The sequence below is a fragment of the Dreissena polymorpha genome, chromosome 11 (genome assembly GCF_020536995.1).
Source record: "Dreissena polymorpha isolate Duluth1 chromosome 11, UMN_Dpol_1.0, whole genome shotgun sequence".
Lineage (NCBI taxonomy): Eukaryota > Metazoa > Mollusca > Bivalvia > Myida > Dreissenidae > Dreissena > Dreissena polymorpha.
In genome coordinates, this window is record NC_068365.1 from 45,575,775 (window position 1) to 45,598,520 (window position 22,746).

The 22,746-nt window shown below is 35.8% G+C and overlaps 1 long non-coding RNA gene and 1 other non-coding gene across 2 annotated transcripts; both read right to left on the reverse strand.

Annotated features, from left to right (window-relative positions):
• Positions 1-13,537: 13,537 nt before the first annotated feature.
• On the reverse strand, positions 13,538-16,686 carry LOC127851546 (uncharacterized). Its single transcript, XR_008035818.1, has 3 exons — positions 16,392-16,686; positions 14,284-14,382; positions 13,538-14,026 (listed from the first exon to the last, which is right to left on the reverse strand). It is a non-coding gene; the product is annotated as an uncharacterized LOC127851546 (long non-coding RNA).
• Positions 16,687-20,772: 4,086 nt separating this feature from the next.
• On the reverse strand, positions 20,773-20,854 carry Trnal-aag (transfer RNA leucine (anticodon AAG)). Its single transcript has one exon. It is a non-coding gene; the product is annotated as a tRNA-Leu (tRNA).
• Between the last annotated feature and the right edge of the window lie 1,892 nt (positions 20,855-22,746).

A 22,746-nucleotide genomic window follows, 5' to 3' on the forward strand; every position in this document is an offset into this window, starting at 1 on the left:
GATATGGTGTCCGCTGAGCGATCGGGAGGTCACGGGTTCGATCCCTACTCGGGGAGCGTTCTCTCTTCACTATAGACAATAAGTACTGGTTATAGGCCCAGGAAACGAACTCTTTTCTATAAGACTGTCGCTTTCAATGCAATCGAGCTAAAATAAATAGGTGTAAACTTAACAGTTGTATGCTTTAACGATTACCCTGTTTCATGCCAGAAATTTATTTTCCTTTTTAAGTGCGAATAGTTTTGCAAAGAACACCTTCAATACTGTGTTCATGCACTCTTAGCTACCTTTACTGTCTGGTTGGAAGAAATGCCCAGACAAAGAGTTCGCATGTAGTTCATCCTTAAAACGGTAAATATTTATATATTTGTATGACAATACAAAACTCTCCGAGAACAAAATCTGAAGTCGTCGATTCATAGTCAAAAGGCTTTTTAAGATGAAATCTTTCTTTTGTATCTTTTTATAAGGAAGAGCTTCCGAGTCCAAAAAGCGAAAACATTTACCGCCAAAGAATTAACACAGGCTTGTATTTCTTACCAACGAAAAGTCCAATAGAATGTCACTGAAAATAAATGTTATTGTTAGCATTCGTAATCAATTGTAATCACTAAAATAATCAGGAATCTGGACAAGTAATTTTACCGATTCTTTGAAAATACATACAGTGATTTTAGCTGGAACTAGAATATGGCGGAAACAGTTTTATGCTTTTTTTTAATGCTTTGACCGTGTCATGCCAGCATTTTATTTTTCTGTTAAATTATGGGGTAGAAAATAACTTTTTATTAGGCCTAATATAGGTTCCTTGGCAATTTTACAATGTTTCAAAATATTAAATATGTTACGTGCAATGCATTAAAAAATATGGATCATTTTATTGTCAGTTGTCATTACGCCCACAAATATGTTCAATGCAGTTATGTTTATAGTTTTTAAAAAACAACAACAACAAAACTAATATTCCGAATTCCAAACATTTGTCATTTCTCATTTTATAACAATATTTTCATATTTAACATTTCAGTGCTGGCGTTTTAAAATCTGTCACACCGCCTTGAGTAAAACTGTGACATAAAATTTATTTTTCGAGTCATATCGCATACGCGATCGTGTTTTGTTTTACGCTCGCTAATTACTTTTTAACACATGTCAAAATATGCGTCGTACCTTTGGCAATAATGTCGCAGCCAAAGTGAATAAAAGCTGATTTTATATTACAAAATAAACAATAACGAATTCTGCTTAGTTATGATATAAAAGCGCCTACGGCCATGTCAGAGTGTTTGTTTATCTCCGAGAGTGCGGACAAGCTGACATTATCAAAGGATCTTTTGTACGAGGTGGTGGTGAACTTTACACCTTTTCATGACACCAAAATGTTCGTGCAGAATATGTGGGTATGATTATTATCTTTGGAGTTTAGAAGAAGGTTTGAGGTTTATTATTAAATTTATCAAATAGCAAACTGGCGAGTATTGTCTATAGTCTAAGGGAGGTAAAGTCTTCCATCAGTACGTCCTGATTTCGGAGTAAACTTTCCTTGCAGTTGCACTCGAGTGATTTTTTTGTCTCGATAAATCCGTAAGCAAATATTACCATGCACAAACCACGTAATCTAGACATAAAATATAACCGTCGATTTTTAAATACATGGCCATGCGCGTTGTCATGTCTTTATTTGTGCAGATATTCTCAGTCCGACAGGTAATTAACTCCTTCTAAATGGTCTATCTACTGTCCAACGCCAATGCACATGGAAAGTATCAATCCAATCTGTCCCTCCTTTGACAAGATATTGATCGGAAACAATGTTTACTCTTAGTTTGACAGTGACCTTGACCTTTGAACAAATGACCCCTATTTCTACGACAAAAGCCTTTGCACTTGTGAATTATCAAGTTAACAGGTCAATCCCTTCACAAGTTATTAATCGGAAACAATTGTAACAATGTGACAGTGACCTAAACCTTTGACCTAGTGACCCAAATTTCAGTAGGTGTCATCTACTGGCAAAACCCAATGCACATGTGAAGTATCAAGCCAATCCGTTCACAAGTTATTGATCGGAAACGAACTGGTCTTACGACAGACAGACAGACCGACCGATTCTTCGAAGGGGAGCGGGTGGGGGGGGGGGGGCTAAAAATCCACGAAACTGAAATACTGTCAACATTTGCACTCACCGTGCGATTGTGTTCTTCGGACTTTGAAATCGAGTGAAATATGGGCGATCAAAATAAATACTGCGCTCTAATTGGTCAGCGTAATTGAGGGTGGGACAATTTAAAAACAAGCCGGAATGCTTTGTACTGGCCCATCTGACAGATTAATATGTATAAAAAATCAGGTCTGCATTGTTTGAATAAAACGCGCACGTTAAAGAAAACTTCGTTATGTGTTAAGTGCAGACTTTGAAGAAGGACATTCCAAATTAATATCCTGATCCCCCAATCTACTAAACTAGAGCATCACAATGGTATCATATTTACAATTAAATAAAAACTGTAATCTCGAATACATGTGAACACGATTTTGTCATTTTTACTCTATTAAAATGGTCGAAGCAATCGATTTTAAACGGGAATTGCATAAAATAATTATGTTGACAACTATTTGGACTTTCAGTCTAAGGGAGGCTATTATGTATTCAGACTCGTTGTTTTGACTGGTACGAGATGTGACTAACTCGACACGCTTGAGCATGCAGCCATCATTAAAAGCGCTTTAAATATACACATTATGTAACAAGGCTATATTCTTATGCATTATTTGCTCTACTGCTGCTGTTATTGTTGTTGATGATGATGGGGATTTTGATGATGACGCTGGTGAGCAGGAGGAGGAGGAGGAGAAGACAGATTGGGAGTAGGATGAGAAAGAGGATGATGAGTATGAGGATGATGATGAGGTTGATTATGGTGATGATGATAATGGTGATGATGATGATGAGGAGGAGGAGGAGGAGTAGTAGGCGGAGGAGGTTGAGGATGATGATGATGATGACAACGGCGATGTCGTTGCTGCTGCAGACACTACTTTTGCTGTTGATTATGATGATGATGATGATGGTGAATAATAATAATAATAATAATAATAATAATAATAATAATAATATAATAATAATAATAATAATAATAATAATAATAATAATAATAATAATATGATGATGATGATAATGATGGTGATGATGATGATGATGATGATGATGATGATGATGATGATGATGACGATGACGATGATGAGATGATGATGATGATGATGATGATGATGATGATGATGATGATGATGATGATGATGATCATGATCATGATGATGATGATGATGATGATGATGATGATGATGATGCTGATGATGATTGATGATGATGATGATGATGATGATGATGATGATGATGATGATGATGATGATGATGATGATGATGATGATGATGATGATGATGATGATGATTATGATGATGATGATGATGATGATGACGATGATAATGATGATGATGATGACGATGATGATGATGACGATGATGATGATGATGAATTAGTGACTTACTGTACGATACATATGCAATGAAACATGGGCTGAAAAAGATCGACGAATAACTAATATCACTATTGCAAAAAGTAGCCCTTTTACATGTCGAAATTGCATTGAATGTTATCCAAAAAATAAATTGGAGAGACAATAATCAAGGAGATTGATGAGTAGTAGCGAACATTAAATGACATTGACTGTTACAATGAGAAGTGTTTCAATGGGCCCAGTCTATTCCATGTGAAGGGCTTTCTAGCAGCTGATTTGTAAAACATTAGTTCATTACCTAGCGCATAACTCGTACGAGCGGCTCTGTTTCTGAGCTGTGAGTAAGTAGGGGCCGGTGAACACATAATGTGGTGTGTTACCCGACAAACTGGTGGGTAACCCTAGCAAGGGCGCGTGCCAGATGCTCGTGCAATCTTCAGGGGTTGGAATGCATGCTGTCTTATCGATGCAGCTGTGTTTACAGAATATATAGCAATCTCGCAATAAATCGTCGACAAATATTTTAACCATTTCTGAGGCATTGATCGAGCCAACTCACGATGACGTCAGGAGGCCAAATGTATATTTGTACACATGCTGTTCATATTAATGTTTAAAAAGTAATAAGATGTGTACGGCTTATATCCCATCAAACATGTCACTAACTGCATCATTAAGTTCTTATTTTATTAAAAAATTTGATTCCTTTTTAATTAAAAAAAAAACAACGGTCTTTAAATGCAATGATCTGGTTTTATTTTTAAATCAAAGTGCTGAAGGCACTGTAAGTGTTTGATGTTGTAAAATGTCTTCCTTGATTAGCTTGTGCGCATTGCACAGGCTAATCAGTATGCACAGGCTAATCTTATTTGACATGCATTAAGCCCAGTTTTCCCTGAAAGCAGCCGATATGTACAGATTTCAAAAATAAACACCAGACTGGCCAATCTCGTTTAGCAAGCTGTTAAACACTATTAGTCATATAAACCCTCTGCAGTGTACCAATACACAGCGGTTCATCACATTCATATTTATGTTGAGGCACGAACGACAACTCTGCTAGGAGAATGGCATTTGTCGTCTGCTGCAACAGGCAGTGGTTGTCTTTTCATACCGTACCTAAGGCTTCTAAGCATATACTGAATTGCAAAATATGGTCTGTAACATTAGTGTGAGCTAACGCTCACACTAAAAATCATGTAAAACAGGGTGACGCTTAAATACCGTAACTTACTGTTTCCGCACGATTATATTATTATATTATTATTATATTAATATATGACATTTTAATGACATTAGGCCTGTTTATCAAGTTTTTACTCGTATTTCGGTTACCGGTAATCAGTGTTTCCGAAATATAATAGGCGATTCTCATTTGGGCTCCAAACGTTTATTGTTATATATCGAAATGTCCATTTCTTGGCAGGGTTTATACATTCACCATGTTCCGATGTTGCAACTCGTCGTTGTTTCTAACTTTCGGTTTAAATGCAAACAAAAACACACTCGAATGTCGAAGATTCGTCTGCAAAACAGGCACTTTAATATGCCTTTGTACTTTCGGTCCAGTCGTTATTGCTTTATCGGGATTCTTTATCGAAATAGCAAGACAGATGCCCATCGAGAAGTAATAAGCATGCATAAATATCTAATGTTTGGGAAGGAAGATAAATCATCGAGTAATTCTTATCAACTTTTAAAAATTCGTATGCAAACTAGAGCGACAGACGGCGCGTGGCGAAACGAGATCCACGCGCGGTGGTGATTAGCGGGCATTACTGGGACGCTTTACAAAACCAATCGTCTGTTTGAAATGGAATTAAAATATGCGTAGCATAATTTCATTGAGGTGGTATTACATTGTCTCGTCACCGACGATTAATTTATGGCAACCGTTCTTATGTTATCTGATATAATAATAACTTATTTGGTTTATGTTATCCCTTTGTTTGATTTTGCCGTACAATTCGATTATTGTTCGAAAAACATAGTTATCTGAAAGGATTTTCTAAGACATGCGGTTTTCGTTTAAGTATTAACATGAAACAATCTGTTTATTTAGAATATATTTTAGCAGGCATTCAAAGTGACTTTAATTTCACTCTCGTTAAAAGTTGAGAGCTGTTAAAATGCTCTTAATATTCTTCCGTTTACATTATTGTATTTGTCTACGGAGCAATATTTGTTTATGTTTTAAACGTATTTTTACACAACTTTTGTCACATAAATTCATAATTGAACTATTTGCAAAGCGACGATATCGTAAATTGATTAAGTGCACGTAGATTGCCCGTGGCTTTATACTTGGATATTGCTCTGTTTCCTTCCTAGTGTTATGTCGGCAAATGTCACGACAATACACACCATTATCAAATAAATCAGTTTGTTAACAAACGAGAAATTTATCTAGAATTAAATGCACGAGATATACAATACCAAGCATGTATTTTGACTTCGCGCGCGTCATGTTCCCTCGCTCCCGGGTGACACTACCCCATAATGCAATACACACAGTGGCAACAGATGGACGCGTAGTCGCGATTGGCACGTGCTGGAATTCTGCTGCTGCAGACGACAATGCATTCCGCTTTCTACTTTATTTTATTTGATTAAACCAAAACGACTCTAATTACACGGTTATGTTATTTCGTTGCGGTCTTTATTCTCACAACGCAATCACTATTTATATCATAAAATTTATTATTTTTCAGCATTTCAAGAATAACTACTCGATTTATGATGTAATTCTGAAAACATGACACCAAACATCAAAAGCGGGAATAAACACTTAATTTCCAATCCTCTTTAATGAAGTGAACACCGTGGCCTGGTTATAATTGACCCCAATTTTCTCAGCGCTTTAGCAAAGGGACATGCTACTACTATTATTATTCAATTCATAGTATTAAGGGCCCGCCCTTTCTTTATGCTACAATCCCGTTAAAGGTGCTATATCTGACAGACTGGTTTTGTAATTTTGTAGTCAATTACCGACTCGACAATTGGCGATATTTAAGTGTTCAATAGATAAAAGAGATATCGAGTGTATCCAATCTCTAAAGGGACGTAGCGCAGTAAATGAAATTATTTGTCTGAAACGAATTATCTGCTTTATGGTGCATTTAGTTCAAATTTAAAGCTTGGAAAGACCATTTTATATGGAACGTTAGACAAAAAATAATTCGTTGTATGTTTTGGTTGAAAACAAGTTTGAAACTGATGCACATATCCTAGTATTTTTACAAAAAATGTCGTGCATGTCGGTATGATCTAAGCCTTTGCTTCTTTTTTATTAATATAAAGGAAAGTATGACATGAAACAAATGTGCCGATATCCAATAGTCCTTAATTATCACAAAATGAAAGATACCTCAAGATACCTGAATTAATTGTAATAACTCAAAGTAAATGGCTCATTCTAAAAGACTTATTTGATGTTTTTTTACCACTTTTTGTGTCATTTCAATATGTCTACTCCAAACCAACCAACGAACTTCAGATTTCCAAAACGGAATTTCGGAAAAAAATTCCAGAAGAACGTTCTTTCAACTCACATTGTCCCTATTGTTCTGTCGCCTTCTTCAAAGTACAAACTGCGGCATAATTATAGAGATCACTTCTCCATCGTCTGTCTGTCCGTCACAACTTTTGTCATTCAGAATATGACTGCAATAGACGTTAATAAGATCATGATCAGGCATAAAAACGTACCAGAATGCGCCGTTTGATGCTAAAGTTTGAAAACAAATCCGTGGGAGGCCCGGACCCCCTCCCATACCCACCCCTCCGCCGCCCCAATGTCAATTTGCTTCCGACGCACCTGACACATATGAATATGTTATGTACATGTAATGAACCAGCCTAAACATGAAATTTAAGCTGTTTTGATTAGATAATACTTATAATTGTTTAAAGAAATCATTGAAAGAGATTATGTTAGTCCCGCCAAAACCTGCGAAACTTACCCTAATAAAGTCATTATGGGAATAGAACCGTCACGATATAGTTTTTTAAATCAATTACGCACAAATTAACACACTCTATTGCTTTGTCGAATTATAAAATTTTCTACCAAATGATTAATTTACGCTTTAGATTTCGTAATTTCTTAATTTAGTTATTAGAACATTTCAGGCCTTATCTATTACTTGAATGTACGTCCAACGAACCGGCGAAACTGTAAGATACGATCTCTGCGCTTTACATTGCAATTTACAAGGATCTTTTGCAGTTTTGGTTAAAGTGTAAGGTTTCAATTAAAATAAATGCGCAAAATGCATTTGGTACGGAAGAAATGTAATGAAATCCTCCGCAAAAAGATATCAATCACATCATATAGTAAGAAACTAAATTGAATGGGGATTTACTGTCGAATCTCTCTTTTAACTGAATCAAACCGTTTCAGGGATTTCTTTACCATTTTACTATATCGGGTTTTTATTTCGAATTAAAATAAATGCGAAAAATGCATTTGGTACGGAAGAAATGTAATGAAAGCCTCCGCAAAAAGATATCAATCACATCATATAGTAACAAACTAAATTGAATGGGGATTTACTGTCGAATCTCTCTTTTAACTGAATCAAACCGTTTCAGGGATTTCTTTACCATTTTACTATATCGGGTTTTTATTTCGAATGACTGGCTACCACTTGCTGAATACGTTTCAAGGATGCTTTCGCTTTTCCTCACCTCTCAAATATTTCAAAGCAACAAAAACACCAACCAGATGTCAATATTGCACAAATATTACAATACACTATTTCGTATTCGTGAATGTGTTCATTTCCTCTACACCTGCCAGTGCTGGTAGATTCCATTATTATACTCGTGCCTATATTGACAATATTATGCTACAATGGTCATTACTGATCATTTGCTTTAATATTGTCCGTCACAAATCCGCGTCAAAGTCGCCACTTCTGTCCGCCTGAATACATTGCAATCGACTCGATTTGTCAACCCGAACAAAAGACCGAATCTGTCACTGGTTGTGCTTCATTGTTTCCTTATTGTTTTGTATATTAAACCAAGGTTGCAAGGTGTTAATTTTCTTACTTGCCACATAGTGTCACGCCGAAACGGCCATAGTAAAAGTTAATCCACAGAAAACATTAATTAATATTTCATTTACTATGTTAATTACTTAGATTTGTTTACATAAGTGTCGGTCATTTTAATCTGTGTATAGTGTGTTGTTATAGTATAAAAATTGATTAGTGGAAAGTTTTACAATGACAAAAATGTCAACTTTTTATTCAAGCAGATTTAATAGACGACCTAAGAAGCGTAAATTCTCAATTTGTTTTGTTGTTACAAACAGTATAAAACGGCTTAAAACTGGCGAATTTTTTAACCATAAAACTACTTTTTGGTGCTTTTTTTTATTTTCCTACGTACGTCAATGAATAGCTTAACACAAGTAGCTATTTTATATGTATGTTAATTGGGATGAGCTTTAAATGATTAATTCAAAAATAAAATCTTCTGTATTGAATCTGAAATGTTGAGATAACTTTCCATCGTGTATTTGGCATATAATGGCGTTGAATCCAAAACAGTTTCATTTTTAACCCTTTACCACTTAGAAACATATTTTGACGCATGTGTACTCCGTTAGAAAATTTAATTTAATTCAAGACCTTTCTTACTGGATTCAAGTTTTCAAGTTTCATTTCCAACCGTTATATACTGATGAGCAGCAAACAACATAAAACATGAACATAACCGCGCCCAGTTAGGTAACGTTTTCCAATTTGCAAATCTAGTGCAAACACAAAGGCCTCGTATTCTCAAATGCCTAAGCGCAGTGTTGACAAGCCATCGGATCCTGATACCTGTGTCTCATAAAAATATTACCACATGTCTGAATATCGATTGATTTTTTATCCTTAAAAATGTATTCTCGTCATCTATATTCATTTTTTTTTCTTAAAATCATTGTACTACAGTTTTCATCGTGTTATTTTATTCGTTGTATTCTTAAATTCATTTTATCCTAATATTCACCGTTTTCTTACATTTATGGTTTTATTGGAATAAGTGACTTCAACGAGGATCAACATTATTCAACTGCAGTAAATTTTACTACTCAGCATAAATAACTAATCACCAGATACTTTGAAGATTTTAACATAATGTCAATTTGCCGACATACTACATGTATGTAAGTTGTATGTTTAATACGACGATGCCCTGGTTCCGGGTTTGCTGAAGGATTCCATCAACAATCGCAGTAGCACCGTGAAATCGTGCACGGGCGTGAAATATTGGCCAATTACATCAGACATAAATCATTTAGTACAATTATCACGCGTATCTGGCTGCCATCGGGAACTAATCAAAGCAATTCAAAATTCAACTTCACGCGGGTATCTTCAATCCCTTTTCTGCAATGTGCAGCGGCCCTTAAGGTGCAATACAATTTATCTTGCACGGTGCAATTTGTTTCCGGATGTCATCAACACGTTTGATCGACCGACTTCAGATAAGGGCCTTGAAAGGTGCTCGAAGATATACATGTAATTTATAATGCGACAATCGCTTGTCGAACATTTCAACAAATGCACAATCAAAGCCTCGATATCGATAATCAAAGGAAATGAGATGACGAAGTGATGCAAATTTCAAGATGGTTGATGATTTATATTACTAAACTGACAACTTGAATGCGTCAATTGTTACTATCGATACACGTTAATATAATGTCCGTAGTGACTAATACTTATTTATTCTCGAAGACAAACAACGAAGTAATAATTTATTTATTTGTGTACTTTAATGCTCGAGAAGCGTTGGGTTCCGGTTTTGAAGCGCTCTTCAGTGTCAATAGCGTGAAATAGCTCATAATGGAGTAAAGAATCGGTGCCGAATAAAAGTTCAATCTTCTTATGACAAAACAACTTGCACGATATATGAAAGCGCTGCACAGACAGAAATAAAGGACTAGAATCCCCACGGCGCCATACGGGCCACAACGGTAAAAATCAGGGAGTTCACGCGTCGATGACCAATTTGGGACCAATTCCTGTCAGTCCACCCCGTGCAGTGTACATGGATGGTCACACATATACCACCTGCATGAAAAATTAATCCACCTACTGACATATCCGCCGATGCTCAAGCTATAATATGCACCGACATGCATAAACCTGGAATCATTAACATTATCGTCATCTAAATTGAGTCATGTCGTGCGAATGGGTTTTCAAGATATGCGACCAGCGTGCATCCCAGGAAATCCTAGCTCAAACCTTTGGGGAAGGCTGATTTGATTGTACCAGCAAAGATTTTTTCCTGGAATTCATGTATACAGCAACAACACCATAATTAGGTTATCGCAGCAACAAAAAGTGTGCATTTTCCAGCCATAAGTTTAACATGTTACTCAACAGAACCTCGTCTCAATTAATTATTCATTACAATTATTTCTTTGCAAGGGTAAAGTCGCTTTACTCCTCTTCCATAAGAACACGGGCATTCAAAACAAACTCTACACAACGCCATGCAGTACAACAAGTAGCCAATGTTTGTTCTTTGACATGAGCCGAACTCGGGAAAAACGAGACCTAAAGCATGTGCCGTCCCAGACGACGTTTCCGTATAGACTGGATTTCCTTACGGAAAGACGTCCTTTAAATGAAAATTCCATAACATCAAAAAGTGTCGCCCCTAATTATCCTGTGTGGACCGCAAAGGCTTGTCCGGGACGACACTTTACTCACGTGCGTTTAGCCCTGTTTTCCCAGAGCGAGTCTCATATATTTCTTGCTGCACTCCAAATGTCTTTAGGTGCGCGCTCGAGCCGAAAATCCATATCTTAATCTGCGTCCAAACACTCCATTATAAATATATTAGCAATGTATTATGACAACTGTTACGCTGCCAGTTATCAAAACTGACATAGACCATGTGTATATATTTCCATAACCGTATCATAATCCAAATAAGATCCTGTCAAATTACAGACTTTTACGGGCTTTCAAAATATTGACTGAAAAGAATTATGTCAACATAAGCGAAATCTGACATTTTAGGCCATTTACAGTCGAAGAATCTATTACGCTAAGGTAAATATTACAATTGAAATAAGTGCGAATAACGGTAAAATTCAAACAAATTTAGGAATGTTAAACAATTTGAAACGTGTCAAACTTAAAACGCAGCTGTGGTCATTTTCGTTTGCATTTGTAGTAAATTTAAATTTGCATTTACCTTATATTTAAACACAATTCTTCTATTGAGAACAATTCTGCTTTATTTGCTAATTGCACGGACTCTAGATGAGTCAGTATACGCTCCGTGGCCAATTGCTATTATACACGAGTATATAACTTTTTAATACACGTATTCAAACACGGTGCCTATACCACGTGACTTTTTAAGATCTGTGTGGGGAGTAAAATATCAACAAAAGCGCGACGCAGGTAAGATTTTTAAGGATTACTTTTTAAATAGTTAACCATTTTCAATGGGATAAAGTGGAGAGCCTGCTCATTCATGAGAGTTTTCTATAGGTATCATGATTTTATAAAACAAATAAGTAGTTTTTAAGTAAAGTTCAACCGCGCGTTTGGACGGTTAGAAAAAGGTAGGATCAGTGTGGGGACATTATTTTATTTTGACACAGAAACATCACCTCTGGTGAAATTAAGCAATAAACTTTATGGGCGGAGCTTACAATATATCATTTTGAAATTATTTTCAGGTTTCTGTTATATATTTACGAAAAAAAGTTCGTGAAAAATATTCTTACAGTAATATGATCTGTGTGGTATACGTGTTTAAAAGGATCTGTGTGGTATCCGTGTGAATTGATTCATTTCAGTTACCACCTATTTGACACTAGTGAACAGAAAATGGTTAAGGGAAGAAAAAAAGAGGAAACAGTTTCACGACACAGGAATGCTATACAGAAGGGGACACTAGGAGTAAGGTGGAAGCTGGCGAGACAAAACGATAGTGCAAACTGTTGCCAACAATAAGACTAGGGAAAGACGAACACAATTGAAATTTTAGAATATGTTCAACTATGCATGAGCGTGCATTATCATACGGTACACATCCATGCCTCTATTATATTTCTTCGGATAGTGTATACAATCGTTTGTTTTTGCATTCCGACACAAATTCTGCAATAGAAATTGTTTCAAATATAACACAGGTTGATAAAAAGCAAAGGCATGTTCTTTCCTGAGTAATATGTATGATTTAAAATCAAAGTTGAAATAAAAACTGATAAAACAGAATCCACCTGACGCATTGGTTTGTCATCGATTTCAAAGTGCCTTGCATCATTGTGAAGAAACTTTAAACGGCAAAAAATGTTACATGGTCGACATTACTTTATATCTTGTTGTTATTTAAAGTTGACGGTAACCGGTATGATTTACTAAAAATAAAATAATGGACATAAAAGAAACATATATATGTGTTTTTGTGATATGTTCCTTATATTTGGAATTTATAAAGTTGCATTAGTTTATTACACAGTATAGATCTTGACAATCATTCGCCATGTGTTGGTATTAATGTCATGTTATAAATTATGTCGGTTTATATAGTGTAACAAGTGTATGCTTATCTTGAGCGTTAATTATTTTGAAGAGAATATAAAAAGTTAATGTAGAAATATTATATTAAATGATTATATATGTACGATTCTCCTCTTGTGTTGAAGTGGGATGCAGCTGTAAAGAATACCAAGACATATTTCGCATTAAAGAGTATTGTATTGTATACACAACCTCATTGCACACATTGTTTACTGTCAATTACTACGGACTAGAACAAGTATAAGCAGGCAGTTAATTCAATCGTGAAAATCACTACTATTAGGAAACCTGTCTGCTTATGATCATCGAACTAGCTCGTGACAGCGGTATATAAAATTGAAATCAACGCAAAAAACATCGCAAAACTTTAATCAATTTATATTTCAAAAAGAATCACAGATTCGATAACACAAATCACAGATGCGATATATTAATGAATAACGTAAATCCAAATTATTGCACAATTATTTGAGAATGATTTCAACAGATACACAAACGAACTAAACGAAACATAAAAACTTATCAAATTCGGATAACATTAGAACCATTTTGAAAAGTAAAGTTAAAATAAAACAACGAATAAAATAACGTACCACGATTATAATCAAGTTACAAAGACAAACTGTAAACTATTGTGATTTTTTTATCAGTATTCACGGATTTATGTTAGGTCCTCATGTCGAGAGAAAGATTTATTTTGCGTTGGTACGTTTTGAAACACTCCTCACATCTATAACACTTGTCCGGCAGGTGGGTCTTGACGTGCTCGTTGAGGTCATTCTCACTCCTAACTGCCAACCCACATTGGTAACTTTTCACCAATTCCTCTTGTTTGCACTTTTTTCGTGAGCCGCGAGTAGGTACTTCTCCGCAAAGCTCCTACCGCACTGTACACACACGTGACATTCGGGTCCTTCGTGCTTTGAGGCCTTATGCATTCTAAGGTTGTAGGAATCCTAAGAAAAAAACTATTTTATTCACGTGACATTTCAGTGCTTAAACACTCTATTTCAAAAATGTAAGTATCAGAGGACACGCGTTCGTTATTTTTAAATTACCAACGATTTTACGATTATTGCGATATTTCAAAATATACGATAACCTGATAAATGAGATATATTGTATATTTGTGTTGTTTCAAGAAAATCCATTTATCTGTTTGTTAGTATAACTGTATAAAAAATGTAACTATTTTTAAGGTATTTAATCTTACCTGAAATGCTTTCCCACAGCAGTAATAGTTTCCAGAGTTAGCGTGTCTTTAGTGTGGCGCAATAGCACAGCTCTGGTCTTCAACATTATTCCGCATTACCTTAGAGCAAATATAATATTCAAAGGGGAATTTTCACAGATTTTGGCATGTTTTGAAGTTTGTCATTAAATGCTTTATATTGATAAATGTAAACATTGGACATAAAAAGCCCCAGTAAAAATAAAAAATACAATTTAAAAAAGGAAAAAAGTAGCCCGCAGCAGGGCGCGAACTAGTGACCCCCGGAGTTCTGGAGTAAAACCAATTAGACCGTTCGGCCATCCTGCCAAATATGTATGAAGGACGTATTTTAAGCTTTATATAAGCAATCTTCGTAGTTTCACAATATTGAACGACAACAACAGAACTCTCCAAATTATTCATTCGTTTCGCGTTGCAACGCTTTATTATTTTCAGGTTTTTAAATCGTCAAAAGATGCATATAATGGCTATATTAGACCATGGTAAATGTTCAGTATCACTGATTCCTAACAAATATCATAACTAAAACGAAAATTTGCGAATCTGAAACAACTTTTTTTTAAATTTAACGTGAAAAGATCCCTTTAAAATAATAAACGATACATTACTTCACGTGACAGTAGTGTTTGGCGCCAAAATAGCATTGAAATTTAATACAATAATGTATAGCCATTATGTGTAATATATGCTATCGCATTTAAAAATCCAGTTTCAAATATATTGTTGACAAGCATTTTTTTTAACAACTGAATAGAACTGAAAAACTTAAAAACAGTATACCAAACAGATCCTTCTAAAAACGTATACCACACAGATCATATTACTGTAAGAACATTTTGCTTGAACCTTTTTTCGTAAATATATAACAGAAACCTTAAAATGAATGCAAAATGATATATTGTAAGCTCCGCCCATAAAGTTTATTGCATAATTTCACCAGATGTGATGTTTTTGTGGCAAAATAAAATAATGTCCCCACACTGATCCTACCTTTTACTAACCGTCCAAACGCGCGGTTGAACTTTACTTAAAAAATACTTATTTGTTTTATAAAATCATGATACCTATAGAAAAGTCTCATAAATGAGCGGGCTCTACACTTTATTCCATTAAAAATGGTGAAATATCTAAAAAGTAATCCTTAAAAATCTTACCTGCGTCGCGCTTTTGTTGATATTTTACTCCCACACAGATCTTAAAAAGTCACGTGGTATAGGCACCGTGTCAAATATGATTGAATAATAAATTACGTTTTATATTTACGATCATTCAAATGAATTCAAATGAATGTAAACGAAATACAGTTTCTTGTTGTATTTTCATACTTAATTGTTGTAAATTGCTCACAACACATAACACTCTGGCAGGTGAAACATGTAGAGCACTGTTTACATTAAAACCGCTTGGTAGAATTCAATGCATACATCATTTGATATCTAATATAAATGCATATTTGATATAGTTAGACCATTCTTGAAAACGATTGGAAACTTGGACATTCGTCTGTACGGTATCATTACAATTACACTTCATCATTCCCAAAAGTCAAAGACATTGTGTTTGAAACTAAACACAACAAATTGTCCGCATGGTACCAAAATCTGTTCGCGCTTACGTGAGAAAGCCAGTATTTGATAGCCTCGGATTCACCGACAAAGCAGCCAAATTTATCCCCATTGGGTGCTAATTCCCATTGAAAAGATACCCTTAGTTGTCAATTCCGAAGTTTTCAGACGGGGCCGAGTGTTAATGTATACTAAACACGAAGGGGCGTTCTTTGATTCTATGTACAACATTGCGCAATATTTGGGTAGTAACTTACCAGACATATGTAGATGCGACAAAAACCTTGCTCCGTTCAAAGGCCAGTTTGTTAGAGATAAATAGACTTATATTGATAAATAACCGACCTGGTATTTAAGCCCAAACAAAGAAAGATAGTAGATGTTAACCGCTAACACAGCAATGTGATAATTTTGTGATAATGCTGTTATCTTCGGATGATATTGTGTTAAGTCCAAACAGTGTCGAATAATTTAAGCAATACAAAACATCTAACTACAGGAGTGAAGAAAGTGGTTATTTACCTACAATATCAATGACCCAATCTGTGACGGGTTTTCTTTGAGGTCTACCCTTTATGTATCTGCCGACCAATTCACTTCTTCTCTACGTTAACGCATAATGAACTCATTGTCTCCGTGGTGGTTAAATGTTTATCGCCAATTTGTAACGGTTGCCTTGGTAGTCTGGAGGGGCCGAACAATGAAGCGCTTGAAGACCGGACCACAGACCTCTCTATCTTGACTGGATTTTCCTTTAGAAGAGTCTTTCTTTAAACGAAAACGAATCCATAAAAGCGGGAAGTGTCGTTGGACTATATTGGTTGCTTATACGATAATATATGGCTCGGCGTGTTGCTCTAAAATGACCCATTGAAAGATAAAGATAATTATTCGACCCATGTGTCTTCTACAGACATGTAGTATTGCCATCTGCACAGGCCAAATGGGAACGATTCTTTCTGCCTAAAATGGAATTTCGTTTGGAAGAGACGTCCTTAACACGCAACCTTTTAAGCGTCAAGTGTCATCCCTTATAAGACAGTGCGGTTTCCAAAAGCTCGGCTCAATTTAAGATGGTTTTTGTAAAATGGCACTTAAAAAAAAAAACTAGTCTATACAACCCGATTTAATTACATCGAACTACCACTAAAGGTAATAAATATGTCAACCTTGTTGATGTTGCGAGCACTGAAAACGTAGACCAATAGATCAGAAAATTAATATATTTGTATATAAAGTTAAATTATAATAAATTTTAACGTTATTAGTGGTATACGATTACGGATTTTTAACGTAATCATATTTAATACGTTTGTTGATGTTAAACATACTTATCGGTAGTGGAGTAAAGGGATGTATGTCATGCGATAAAAATGTATGAATAAAGACACAATACCCTGTGATTACAAAGGCGTGTACTATGATTAGAAATAAATATAAATTGAGAATTTTCCCACGAGTCTCGAGTAAAACTCTAAGCAATCCTTCCCCTGACATTGCATTCATTAACTGCTGCAACCAGTGTACGACCATTGGCCCTAAACGTTCAATCAGCAAACTTCTGTAATCCGTCGATGAAACCTTTAGAGGAATACTCTCAAAATTGATATTTAATCTGCATGTAATCGTTTCTAATAAAGACCGCACACACAGATAATGTTGAGGATGAGAGCCATGTTATTCTTGATTGTTACTTGTATCATGACTTAAGACATATGTTATTTAAAAAAGCTGTAAGTGTAAATCCTAACTTTCTATCTATGTCTAAAAACGATCAGTTAGTTTTTCTCTTCACAACCCCATTAATGATAAGAAGTTGTGCCAAAACCTGTTATGATATTTTAAAACGTCGTCTTTTATATGCTTGTAAATAATGTCTTTTCGCTGTTTTTAAGTAACAATAATGTATTTTAGAGGCTTCTAAGAAGTTGTTACTAATCAGGTCATCTACGATCTGATCGGGGTGATACATGTACTCGATTTTCTAAACAATTTCTTTATTGCGCAGCAGTGCTCGTATTTGAACTCATTTAAAAAAAATTTATTAATTTTTTTTACGATGTTTAGGATTAGCAACAGCCTCTTAGGTTTATCATGTAATATAGAACTGTTTTGTACAGAGTTGGAACGCTGGTGATTTTATACATGTATATATATGGTTTTATATGATTAGAATGCAAAAGTCTCTGATATTTCTTATTTAGAAAGGTTACATACAATTGTCTATTGTATATATATAAGTGAATGTTTGTATTGTTGTATTGTATGTAATTGAGACTATAATAAAGAATAAATCAGACGGCCAAGCATCGCACGCTGTTGTCATTAGTGCTTTCAAATGGACATCAAAGTACCATTGATCCGGATTATCAGTTTTAATCCGTTTCAGAATGTTACACATTCATTTTTAATCTGCCTGGTTAGAAATAATACCTGCAAAAATACAACTGAGCATAATATCAGTTTAAATATTGAATACAAATTCGTAAATAGATTTACTAACGACAATATTAGAGACGTTCCAAATGAATGTGATTCTACAGAATATTGAGCCTCGCTTTGGGAAAACAGTGTTTAATGCATGTACGTTAAGTGTCGTAACATATTTGCTTGTGCAGTCCGCACAGGCTAATCAGGACGACACTCCGCCTTCACTGGATTTTCATGAAGAAGTGACCTCCCTTACACGAAAAATACAATAAAAATACAATAAAAGCGGAGAGTGTCGTCCATGATAAGCCTGTACAGACTGCACAAGCTAATCTGTTACGTGCATTAAGTACCGTTTTCCCATAAAGGAGGCACAATCATGTTCTAAAGTGGACTCAGAATTCCCCCCCCCCCCCGAGATGCAGATGGACTTTTAGAATTGAAATGAACTTATATTTCAAAAGTACACAGAGAAGTATATATGGATATCATCAATGGCAACATGTTGAGCACTGCCGGGATTCGAGCCCTCAGAGACTAGTGTGTTTAAAAACCACTACTGCACAACGTAAAATATTAAATCATCATCCTGTATACGCTATCACACGAACAAAATAAAGTAAAACACACAACAACAAATCGATTCGTTCACTTTTAATTAGACTTACTCCCTCTCCGGTAAATCGCAGCGCCCCTTAAGGTAAAACAATTTGTCAAGAACTTTGTAATTGTCCGCGCATGTCATCAGCGTTTGATCGACCGACTTCACACAAGTGTCCGATTAGGTCTTGAAAGTTACCCCGATTCATATGAGTTATTTACAATGCAACAATTCTTGTCGAAAACTTCAACAAATTGACAAGCAACGCCGCGACTTCGATAATCAAAGTTAATGAGATAACGAATTGATACGAATTACATTATGATCTTTGATATATTGTTAGCAATTGACAGTATAAAAAAACATGGTAAATAAAAATGAAACTTTAAAATTTGAGAAGAAATCACCGACTTATGCCTTGATCATTGAGTAGTCGAAATATAGATAAATTATGGATTGATGACATTTGATAATTATTATTGTGTAACATGAAACATTATTATCGCCTTCGATTACTGACTTCAAACGTCAATCTTTGGAAACATATATATTGTATTAACCTAATTGAGTCTCGCTTTGGGAAAAGGGGGTTTAAATCATGTGCGTGAAGTGTCGTCTCAGATTAGCCTATACAGTCCACACAGGCTAATGAGGCACTACACGTTCCAACTAAAAAAGATTTTCGTTAATTAAAGAAGTTCTTTTAACCATTAAACCGGAAAGTGTCCTCACTGATTAGTCTGTTCGGAGTGCACAGTCTTTTCTGGGACGTCGATATACGCACATGCATTACGTCCATGTTTTCACATAGCAATACTCAATACAGTTGCGTTATTTCTAAAGCGGATTGAAGATGTAAAAACAAATAGTCTTTCTGACTCGTCATATGTGTTTGTCAACAATGAATCACCCTTGTATTAGAGACACATTTTCGTAAAGGAACAGTTTAATAGTATACAATTAAAATAACAGTTGTAACATCGTCACTGAGCATTATCCTGATGAACAATGGTACGGGTCATTTGCCTATTATCCCGATAAACAATTGTACTGGATATGTGCCTATTATCCCGATGAACAATGGTACGGGATATTTGCCTTTTATCCCGATGAACAATGGTACGAGATATTTGCCTTTTATCCCGATGAACAATGGTACGGGATATTTGCCTTTTTATCCCGATGAACAATGGTACGGGATATTTGCCTTTTATCCCGATGTACAATGGTACGGGATATTTGCCTTTTATCTCGGTGAACAATGGTACGGGATATTTGCCTTTTATCCCGATGAACAATGGTACGGGATATTTGCCTTTTATCCCGATGAACAATGGTACGGGATATTTGCCTGTTATTTTAATGCTTCAGGTCAATTATAAGCATCCTACACTGCGAACAAAATAAACAATTGAAATATAAAAGCTAAACTATGTCTTAACAATAATAAAAATATTGATCATAGAAGCTGTAAAAAGCTTGCTTGTTTCCACATACCCGGGCGACCCTAAGTTTTCGTGACGGCCATTAACTTTTTGTGGCGCCTAAAGTTGAGTTTTCAGTCTACGCAAACTTTCTCTTTTAAACTAAAGAAATTATGTTGCATAGGGGTTTTGAATGTTAATATATAATTGAATGAACGAATTAAATTGGACAATGACTTGTGCATCGAACAAACTGTATCCTTGTTATCACGTCGCATGAAACATACCGTGTATAATTGCATGAAATAGGAACCTGCGCGTCACACCAATATTTGTGCTCACTAACACCATGAATGTCATGCAATTGTCACCATTCAACAACAAGCACTTACACTTTTTGATAAAATGGAAGTTCAAACTAACAACTACATTGTTCTTGCAAAATATATGGCAGCGGTGGGATTTGAACCCACGCCTCCGAAGAGACTGGTGCCTTAAACCAGCGCCTTAGACCGCTCGGCCACGCTACCTGTTGCGGCGCATTGTGACTTTACTTTTATTTACTGTTGACGAATTATCGGGTTGATTGCTGTATTCACAAGAATTTTTCACAATCGTGAAAATCGGATAGGATAGCATTCTTCACTCATATGAAGCCAAATATGAGCCTCGTTTTTGGAAAACTGGGTTTAATGCATGTGCGAAAAAGGTCGCTTCGGATTAGCCTGTGCTGTCCTCACAGGCTTATCAATAACAACAATTTCTGCCTTAAACTGATTGTCGCTAAGAAGAGACTTCCTTCAAACAAACAATTTCATAACTCCGGAAAATGTCATGTGCGGACTGCACATGCTAATAACGACACTAAACGCACATGAATTTAGCAATGTTTTCCCAAAACGGTTCATGTGTTCGGCATTATTAAACATTTTTGTTGTAATGTTCAGGTATGTGGGATATACGATTTTTATAAAGAATGGTCATATGACTCCATGTAACGTTATTTTTCCACATCAATGCGACAAAACGGTATTTTGTGTTGAGTCCTATTGTCGCAAACACAACTGCGTGATTTTATCCGAATACAAATAAAACGAAATTATTCGAAGGCCATTTGAAGAAACCATGAAGGTGAGAAACGTTTAATAAAAATCTACAGAAAGTGTGAAGATATCCCATTATTTTGATCCGAAAACGTGTGAAGACCGTGCAAAGATCACACCCAAGATCAAACAAGATGGAAAATATAGTTCCAGCGATAGCAGGGCAGGGTTTTGATCCTTAAAAAGATCAACGCGTACTCTTCTTCTTAGAAAGTTGTTGTTGTTGATTTAATTTGAATTAAATCCGCTATTCACTGCTTTCAAAAAGGTGTAGGTGATAATCATGTGCCAGGCAGGTCCTGTGATCCGAGGGCGATAGATGCGAACTGAGCCGTAAGTATATGATCTGAGGGTGATAGGCGTGAACTGAGCCGTAAATATATGATCTGAGGGTGATAGGTGCGAACTGAGCCGTAAGTATATGATCTGAGGGTGATAGGCGTGAACTGAGCCGTAAGTATATGATCTGAGGGTGATATGTGCGAACTGAGCCGTAAGTATATGATCTGAGGGTGATAGGTGCGAACTGAGCCGTAAGTATATAATCTGAGGGTGATAGGTGCGAACTGAGCCGTAAGTATATGATCTGAGGGTGATAGGTGCGAACTGAGCCGTAAGTATATGATCTGAGGGTGAATGGTGCGAACTGAGCCGTAAGTATATTAGCGCTCGGGGTTGTTGGAGGCGAAAGGTCAACAAGGCGATGCCTTCTGTATAAAGTCCGTCCAGTTTCGGCTGACTTTTAAGCATACAAACGGCGAATGATTGAAATGTAATAAACATCATTAATAAAAATTGTAATCATCTTAGAGTTTGTGTTTAGCAAATGCATCGTTACTTACATTCATCGTAAGAGGTTTAGTAAGGCGGAAACTAGGTCTTATAAACGATCTTTGAAAAACAAAATATCTTACACAAAAATCGACGTTGAAAGATAAGAGATAAGAGAATATCATAAATAATGTTCTCAATAGATAAAAGACTTCAGTTCGGGGCGTGTATATATACGAGCTGTGCTCTGTGAAAAGGGTGTTGAAGTCATTTGCGTAAAGTGTCGTCCCAGATTACCATGTGCAGTCCGCACAGGCTAATATGAAACGCCACTTCCCGCCTAAACTAGATTTTTTCCAAGAAGAGACTTTCTTTAAACGTCTATTATAAAAACGGAAAGTGTCGTCCATGATTAGCCTGTGCGGACTGCCCCTTTTCAAAGAGCGAGGCTCATTTCGTTATGCAAATATTATATCCAGCGTAGTTTAATGAGACGCCTATCCAACTCTTTGCGACGGTCACTTTGTCGTGTAAATCTGAACCTCTCG